The 9,487-nt window shown below is 30.7% G+C and overlaps 1 protein-coding gene across 4 annotated transcripts in view; it reads left to right on the top strand.

The window, feature by feature from the left end:
* LOC108693462 (WD repeat-containing protein 47) overlaps positions 1 to 9,487 on the top strand; it is a 68,986-nt gene that overhangs the window by 43,064 nt on the left and 16,435 nt on the right. The gene's annotated exons all lie outside the window — the stretch shown is intronic.

Genomic DNA, 9,487 nt, shown 5'->3' on the forward strand with positions numbered 1-9,487 from the left:
ATCATGATACGCTTGCGAAAGATTATTACGAATTCTTTACATACCTTACAATTTCTTTCAAGATATGTTTTTCTTTCGTCGTAATATTCCCTGACTTTAATTATTTATGATTAATTTAATAACATAATTAAAACTAAATGAAATACGTCAAGAATCTATTAAGTGTTCGCTCAAACTCATGCAGAATTCAACACCACTAAGTCGATTTTATTACATCATTTTATCAATATTATTGATGTACAAATTATACTTATCAAGTTATCATCCATTTATTATGCAGATAAAATTTCCTAAATTGATTTTCACCATCAAATATTTCTAAGTTTTTTCTTTTATGTGATTAATTAATTAGCGCTCCAATGTTATAATTAAAACTAAATTGTATATTTAGTAATTTATATTAATATGTATATTCACTTGAACGTATGATTTTAACGATTTGTAATCTAATAAACAATCTTATAATGCGAATGAAATATATAGTTTTGAGAAATCGCAAGTTCTCCAGCTCATGTCACGTATATATTTCTGAAACTTTTCGAAACATTATCAGGGAGACATACACGACGCAAAATGTTTGCTAATTTGGTGAAAGTCCTATATGTAATGACCATTTCAGTGAAATCGAATGTTCCTTTCTTCGTCTTCATCATAGTACATGACCTTTTTACCGATACCGCAAACTGCGTTCTGCTATGATCATCTGTGATAAACATTTTTTTTACCAGTGAAATGATCGACATTTATAACCATGAGACGTTGTTTAATCGGAACGAACATATCTATCGTTTCTTTGGAAAATACTAAGAGATACTTAATTTGATTTTTTTCTTTTAGCTTTTTAGCAAATTTTTAATGCAGTTCTCTTTCATGTGTTGTATTATCCGAACATGAGATTTTCCTTTGAATTTAAATGAAATGGATTTTTTGCGGATTATACTAATAGATTTATATGACCGAATGACAATTAGTTGTCATTCAAGCTATAAATGGAAATAACGATTACATAATAATTGACTTAATATGAATCTTACCAGAGCAAATATATTTTTGCAATAATCAGTATTTTTCCTTTAATCTAAAATTAAACACAGGTTATCCTCTTTCATCATGAGTAATAACTTGTCAGTCAGTCGGATTTCCATTTACGGTAGGATCCGCGTGGGTCGTTGTTGCACCTTTGCTCGCCGATGTGCCCGACAACGCCTATGAATATTCGTTTTTTCTCTGATTCTGTTTACCTTCTCAAGTGTATTTCGTTATATTTCGTTATATTTCTGCTCTTTGAACGATTTTCTTATTATTTTTCTAGAAGACACAAATGATCTTCATATTACAAATTCATATTACAAATTTAATTTGAAATAAATAAAAAATAGAAATAACAATAAAGATTATAATGGTACAATCACATTTTTAATTAAAACTCCGATTACGGGATCCAAATTAGTGCAGTTTCTGCGCTACGCGGATTTTGGAGCATTTCCATAATTACATTATTTATTGTAAATTGAATATATCGCTTCTCTTTGAAATATATTCATGCGCGGAAGACGAGATAATTTACATTGTTAATGACGTAGTCCATCATCCGCCTGTTGCCGCCGAAACGATTATTGTTTCTCCATTTGTAGGCGGCAGCTAAAGAGTAATCATCATTTAAATGATGATGACGCCAATTATATTTGACGTTGGAGGACAATAAAAAGCGCGGCGATGACAATGCGAGCGTCTGCAAAAATTTCAAGTTCATGCTTATCTTGATATACGTGTACAATGTCAGAATGTAAATATGTACATATAATAAAACCCTCTTATTAACATTCTTGCAGAAAACATTTGTGCATATAATTTTAAAAATATTGCTTATCGAATCATATTTATGACCATAAGACGTTGTTTAATCATTTCTTTTCAAAAAATTATATTCGATAATATTCTGAAATTGTTTAGTTATTGTAAACTATCCTATAAAACATGTATTTTTAAAGAGAAAAATTTATAAAATTATATTTTGAAATCTTTTGAATCTTTGATCTTTTTCATTTATATATATATTTTAAATATCATTATTTTCAAGTAATCGAAGTTTGGAGCTGCTCCATTTTTATACATTTTTTAAATTACTAGTTTTTTAATATGTATCTGAAATATATCAGATAATTTGCGAATACTTCATGCTTTGATGTGGGTAAAACAGAAACCTATGTTAGCTTGGTGAATGTACCAGAAGATACATTGATGGTAAACGATTTCATCAGTCTCTACCTCGACGATCTTTGGTCATTCTCTTTTCTCTTTGAATATCACAATGAGGAGCTCTATGTTATCGATATACAACAGTTTTTAATTATTCACGATAACATATAACGTAGTAATTTTTCTTCTATTGAGAAAAATGGTCTGGTTGGATTAAATAGTAATTCTGGTGAAAAATCGACGAATCAGAATTTTCTTATTAAATTTGCTAGAATTCTAATTGAGGTAACTAGAATTTTGATTGATGTAATCATTCTAATAAAAATAAAAATTTTAGTAGATTTTGCCAGAAATATTGTATTAAGAATTCCGGTTATCTCAACTAGAATTCTAATAAATTTAATCAGAAAATTCTGATTTATTCATTTTCAACCAGAAAATTTTTTCAATATTTATAAAAAGAAAAACAAATATTTTTTTATTGAATATAGCCGAATAGTTTATTGCCGAGAAAATCTGGGTCGCGATCTTCATGTTGATGGATGCAAGCCCGACCAGGCGCATCTAATAGTAATCCACTTTCTTGTAAATTTCTTGTGAATTGCTGCAAACTGGCGTGATCTTTTCTCCCAATCGTGATGCTTGTAATTTGTGAAAACGCGATACATGCTTACTTACAATGCTTGCCATAGAGTAATTTACATAATACTGATAACAGATCAGTAATTGAATTGAATTTTTCATTGAATTGAAGTGATGTAAGAGAAGATTAAAGTAATTGTATTATTTTTCATTTATGACTCTCTCTTAATACATCTATATCTGTTATTTTCAATTTTATTTTATCTATGGTCAATAATTTATTCATTATTGCGATATAAAATTAATTAGTTAATTTTTTTTAATTAGAAAGAAACACATCAATTTAATTAGCCAAAATAAAATAAAAGTTATTTATTAATATAAATCTTTTTTATTATATAAATTAGATTATTATCTCTATATTTTAAATAAGTATATAATATAAATTAATTTTGAAAATTAATTTGCAAATATTGTGTAATGATTGATATAACGATGTGATTATGTAATCTATGTACTTATATATGCGATTGTAATTACCATATCATTGCACGTTTATCTTTATTGATATTTTAATTTTAAACTATTACCATGATGTGAAACCTTTACTCTTCCGCCTTCTACATCGAGGTATCACTTTCGATAATATTTTTTCGGCATATTCCGTCAACAGCGGCTTAAGTCATGGTTCACATATCAAGACTGGACGTATAATAATTACAACATGGTGCATATATACTTGATAATATATGGTTTACATTTCGTTATGCTGGTTATCGCATTGCCCGTTTTCGTGACAGGTACTGTTCAACCTGTTATTAGTTTTTTTAACGGTACACGATGCCGGCAATCCAGTCATATTTAGTGTTACATTTTTCATTTCCGCTCCGAACTCCGCTCTGAATTTCAACAAAGGAGTCATGGTTGGTCATATACGCAAGTATTACGCAAGAAAACTGGTCGTATTCTTTTTTCTCACAGTATATGTAACTCCTCGGATTAAGTAAATAAGAAGGTGCGCACGTACGAGCACCTTCAGCAAATCTTATTCGCGCAAAGTACAACAAGTTAGAAAACCAATAAGTTGTTTCTCAACTGCAGCTGTCAGCTATTGATAGCTTTTCAAAATGAAAAGGTCAACCTGATTGCTCTGTCACGCGTAAATTCAGCAATTTTCATTCACGCTTGCAGTAGCCATCGAATCACAGATCGATAAAATTATACAATTTTGCTTTTCATATTGAACTTTCTATGATAATAAAAATGTGAATCGAGTTTGATGAATAAGGAAAAGAGGAAGAAATGTAGACTGTGAGAAAGAATAAAATGTATTTCTCATACGTCTGATGACTGTATAATGTAGAATCATTTTGCGAATTGAAGTAGGAATTTGGTAGCCTTGGTAGTCTGGTAATTCCGGTACCAAAAACTCGGTCAACGTATGCTTGTCTCTGAGATAACTTTGACCTCGACAACATTTCTTGTCACTGCGCACTTGCAAGTCATGATATTTTCCTTTTGAGAAAGAAGAAATCGTTGGACACGGAAGGCATCATTATGTTGGTAGATGTCATCAATATTTAAGCAATGACTCGCCTCTTCGCACAGTCATATGAAGGAATAAAATTATACTTGTTATAAATAAAGATATTACTAATTTCCATTTATTATATATAATTATATAGTTTAATTATTACACAGGATATTTAAAAAAAGATTATTTGAAGTTTAAAAAAGGATTTACTGAAATAATCGTTTATTTTTCTGTTTTTTTTTTATCACAAACTTTAATTTATACTAAAAAATTAAATTTTAATTGATATTTAAATACAAATATATTATATCATTAAAAAATAACATTAAATAGTTAATATATTATTTTTTAATAACATATTATTGTCCTCTATATCACGAAATATCACCTAATACGTTTTTAATAATGCAATTTCATTTAACCGGACCATCTTCCTTTCACTATTACGTTCTAAGATGGTTTCCAAGATGAACTCTTTTATGGTTTGTATGGATCACCCTCGGTTTCGTCATGAGATAATCTGCTGCTGTCTCCCGAACAAACGCCCGCTCCAGATTTCATTTTCTCGCGATCTACATAGTGAGCCATCGTATTTTAACAGCGATGCATGATAGTTCACCATTGACTCCCACGCGATCCAACGTTACTGAAACGAGCGTTTCTAAACGGCGGCCGACCACGATAATTGCTTAAAGATCCACGCAATGACAACAAAAAGACATCCGAAAGGCTACATCCTCTTTTTGCACATTGAGATAAATCGCATGTGCTCGTGCCACCGGATCACGGCAATTTACTTTTTGTGTCGCGCGATACTTTCTCTAAAACGCAGATGTCCTGCGGAGGTAACGCATCGACAGCAACATCGACGTCTCCTGTCGATTATATGCTTCGCGGTCTATTTTCCGTGATTTTTGTGTCAATTGATTCGAGTATCCACTGGGAGAAATCCAGCTTTTATCTAACATTTATATCTCGCCGTTGTTTGCTAAACTACAATTTTAGTTCACATTGAATTTACAGATTAAAGTACTTAAGTTGAAAAATATTTCAATTGAAAATTATATAATATAATACATTGTATCATATAATCGAAACGTCAAATACATATAACTGTAGAAAGTCCTAACAATGAATCAAGTATAATCACCATCATTTATCAATCGAAATTAGATTATTTATTATCGTCTTATCCATCTATAAATACTTATCATCCTATCAATTTAATCAATATATATATATGAGGTAGGCTTGATTTTGTCTATTGATTTGCAATTGATCTTGTTGATCAAATGACTTTTAAACACAGCGAAAAGGTCACTTTCATTCTCGGTGTATAATCAAAAAATATTATACACTTACGCTTATCCTGAGAGAACGCAAGTCAATGTAAGTAGTGAAATTGATGCGACGCGCAAAACATGATGTTAATAATAATTGGTCGAGAATCGAATGGCGATTTACGAACGCGTGCATAATTACACGGTGGCGAAAGGAAATTTCGCATATATGCACCAAAGCAACCAATGATACCGCGTAAATGAAAAAGGAAGAGAGGTTGGAAAGAAAAATGGTAGAGGATTGCCACATATCGCGGCGGATTATTAACGGAGCGTATCGGAGAAAGCAGCGATGGAAAATCAAACTGGCGTGATCATACGCCAGGACGCTCCGCGATAAAGAAAATACATTTTTTTTTTCTTCAAGGATCGCACTACAAATGTGTGTCGATGAAACTAAATCTTATATTGACAAATGAATCTCGTTACATTATAATTTTCAAAAAGGTATTGTTTAACTTTTTTCAACGATGTATTCTGCAGAATATATTTCTCTTCGTCACTCCCCATTTAATGTTAACAAATTAGAGTACTATATAATAAAAATAAAAATTACTATCATATAATCAAATGAAATTAAGAAAAATGTTCGAATAAAATGGTACACATTTATACGTATAAATAACATTAATTTTAAGCTATAAAATTATCATCCATATCTGAGAATCACGCTATGAATCGTCATATAAATTCTTACTTGCGTTTATCTGCAAGACTTCTCTCGCGATGATGCCAGAGCCAGTAATTTGTACCGCGACGAAATATACATATTGCCCGAATCGATCGTTGGGATAAATCCATTCGTGCAACGCTGCACATAGAACTCTTATAAAATCAGCCGACCGAAGAAATTTGTAAAACACGCGTGATAATACTGATATAATTTCTGGTTAGTTATCGGCATTTATCACAATGTAAGAAAGTGCAATGGGCCATATACGATGCTGCTGCAAGGCTAAACCAGTTGTGACTCGTTCCAATGCCTCGGAAATAAGTAGTGCACATCTGTACTTTTATTGTTTATAAATAAACGAATATAATTTCTTTTTTCATCCTTTTTTAAAATACGTCATGTTTTTAACTGTACATACGTATATGCATTTTTGCATGTGAATAAAGAACTTCGAAATAAAAAATTATCGCACGCAATAATTAAATGAATATAATTTTTGTAAAAAATAATTGTAAAATATAATATTTTTATAAAAACAAAATTTGTGCGTGAATAATTAAAAAATTTTGGAATTTTGGGGAAAAAATAAAGTCATCCAAAATATTAGTTATACTATATCATTAATAATATTCAAATTTATGTTATTCGTATCTACGGTAAAAAGTATAGAAAGTTTTTTTTTTTTATACGAGGTCTTCATCAAAGACACAAGAATATTTTATACACGTAAGTTATATTTTATAAACCCATATATATTAGTGATACATATTAATATTTATTTTTTTATACATGAAACAACTCTGTGATTTTTCTGAAATAAAATTTAAAATGTATCCCGAAGTTTTCTCTTCCTATGTCAAAAATAAAATTCAAGTATTTTAATTGAATTGCAAATACATGTAAATAAATTCTTGAAACGTACACGTATTCATTTTCGCAGCCGCCTTGATACGAAGGACAGAAAAAGTAGAGAAATAGGGTAAACTAATACGTTGTTATGCATATGTTTTCTTCTCTTTCTTTGCTTCAACTCTGTAACAACCTTCAATTTCGTCTTGACGCATATTGAAAATTATTGCGACACAATTTGCGATTGAATTCGCGGAGGCAGCGCGTTTTGCTTTATGAAAATGATCGAGCCAACACATCGGTTCTCGACGCCCACCTTCGTTCTCACTTCCTGCGAATAATGATGCGATTTCTATCTCGAAACAAGATTAATACGAGCGGATGGATCTCGATGGTTGTCGCTGAAAAAGATGTGCAGTGAAAGCGAGAGAGGATAGAAAACGAATGTTGTAGTTGCTCCTCTATTTTTTTTTATCCGTCAGATACGTCATCAAACTCTCCCAATATATGATTATCTGTTTTCTCGGTTCACAGATTTCGAAGATAGATCTTAAAGATTTTGGTTACGAGATTTTTGAATGAAATAAGATTAAAATTATAAATTTTCACAAAAAATTTCTTCATTTATTTTAAAGAAAAGAATTCATTTTTTATCAATAAATGCCAATGCCCGCATTTTTTTCCTGCAATATACGTCTCTATTTCTATACAATTTTTTCCTAATTCTATTGCCAATTCTATGCCAATGCCTGCATTTTTTTCTGCAATATGTCTCTATTTCTATACAATTTTTTCTTAATTCTATTTCTATTGCATGATTTTTCCACGCTACGTTTCTAATGAAGATATCTCTCGCTGATTCTTTTAAATGAGATCACACACATATTGCAGGACTAGCATGCAATCTCCTTTGTTCTTTACAATATAATTATTTTAATAATTATTCTAGTATTTGAACTTTAATTTAATATCATTATTACATCAATTTTGCAATTAAATTAAATTTCACTTACATAGAACTGATTTATTAGCAACTACAATTGCTTTCTTATAAGCTATTTTTTATTATACATATCACCATTTTTTTGTAATATTAATTTTTTAACGATATTCTCAAATTATGAAAGGAGTACTGCAGTGAATAAATCGAAATATAATATATATTCAAAATATATAATACATTAAAAAAAAATTCTTTTGATTTTTTTTATTCGAATTTTTATTAAAATTCTGATATTTATAAGAATTATGTATTATTGTAAAGTTAGAAGTTCATCTGCTTTCCCAACCTTTCTATTATCTATGTCGAAATACGTACTATATTTTACGCTACAATAACAAGTGTTAACGAAATTCATAAATCAATATTTGACAACGACTTATTTAAGTCCCGAGCAATCTTCCCGAGCAATAGAATGCAAACTACTCTCGCTTCGCACGATACGCGCAAAAGAAAGGGGGATGAGTTTCGCGATGGTAGGGGAGACGAAGTCTTTCGCGTTTGGACGAAGAGAAGTGGGTCGTTTCTCAACGGATAGTGGCTTGGCGAGAACGTAATCTACGCACTCCTTCATCGTACCCAGCTGAGCACGGGCCGCGATAGGTCGCGATCTGCGAGATCATTTTCGATCATCCCAAGTGTTTCTTGAGTGCGACAGAGAGCATAGTGTTTCTCAATAAATCTTCGAGAAGAAGAGGAAATTGAGATCCGAGAGCGACAATTCAAAAGAGTACGATGTCAAAACGGCAGGACCTTCGATTGTCAGTGGCAACTGAAGATTAATAATAAGTCCGCTCGAAAGTGAAGTGAGGTGTCGAATTTGACAGTGATTTTTTTCTTTTTTTTTTCCTTGAAACTCTTACTTGAATTTATTGGAGGACATCGAAAAATAGTGAAAATCAACCAAAATTTCTCGTCGCGCATGATCGAACTTTTCTCTTGATCTTCGCTTCATTGTTGTTCCAACGAGAAACATTTCTAATCTAGAATCTCTCTATTATTCGTCCGAGCGTGCCAAAACTCTCTGAGCGATCAAATCATTTTCGTTGATCTTTGACGTTATTATCGATGGATTAATAATTTTCCTAAAATTTTCAACAATTAATAATTTTTAAATAAACGTAAGTTTTAAATAAACGTAATAATTATTTATTTCGCGAGAACTATTTCAGCAACTGATTTCTAAAAAGAATTTTTATTTATCAAGAAAATCATAAAATGATTTTGACTAAAATGATCATTTAAAACACATTTTAACGTTCTACAAAAACAATCTATATACAGATATAAATATATAGAATATATATATA

The sequence above is a fragment of the Atta colombica genome, unplaced genomic scaffold (assembly GCF_001594045.1).
Source record: "Atta colombica isolate Treedump-2 unplaced genomic scaffold, Acol1.0 scaffold9, whole genome shotgun sequence".
Lineage (NCBI taxonomy): Eukaryota > Metazoa > Arthropoda > Insecta > Hymenoptera > Formicidae > Atta > Atta colombica.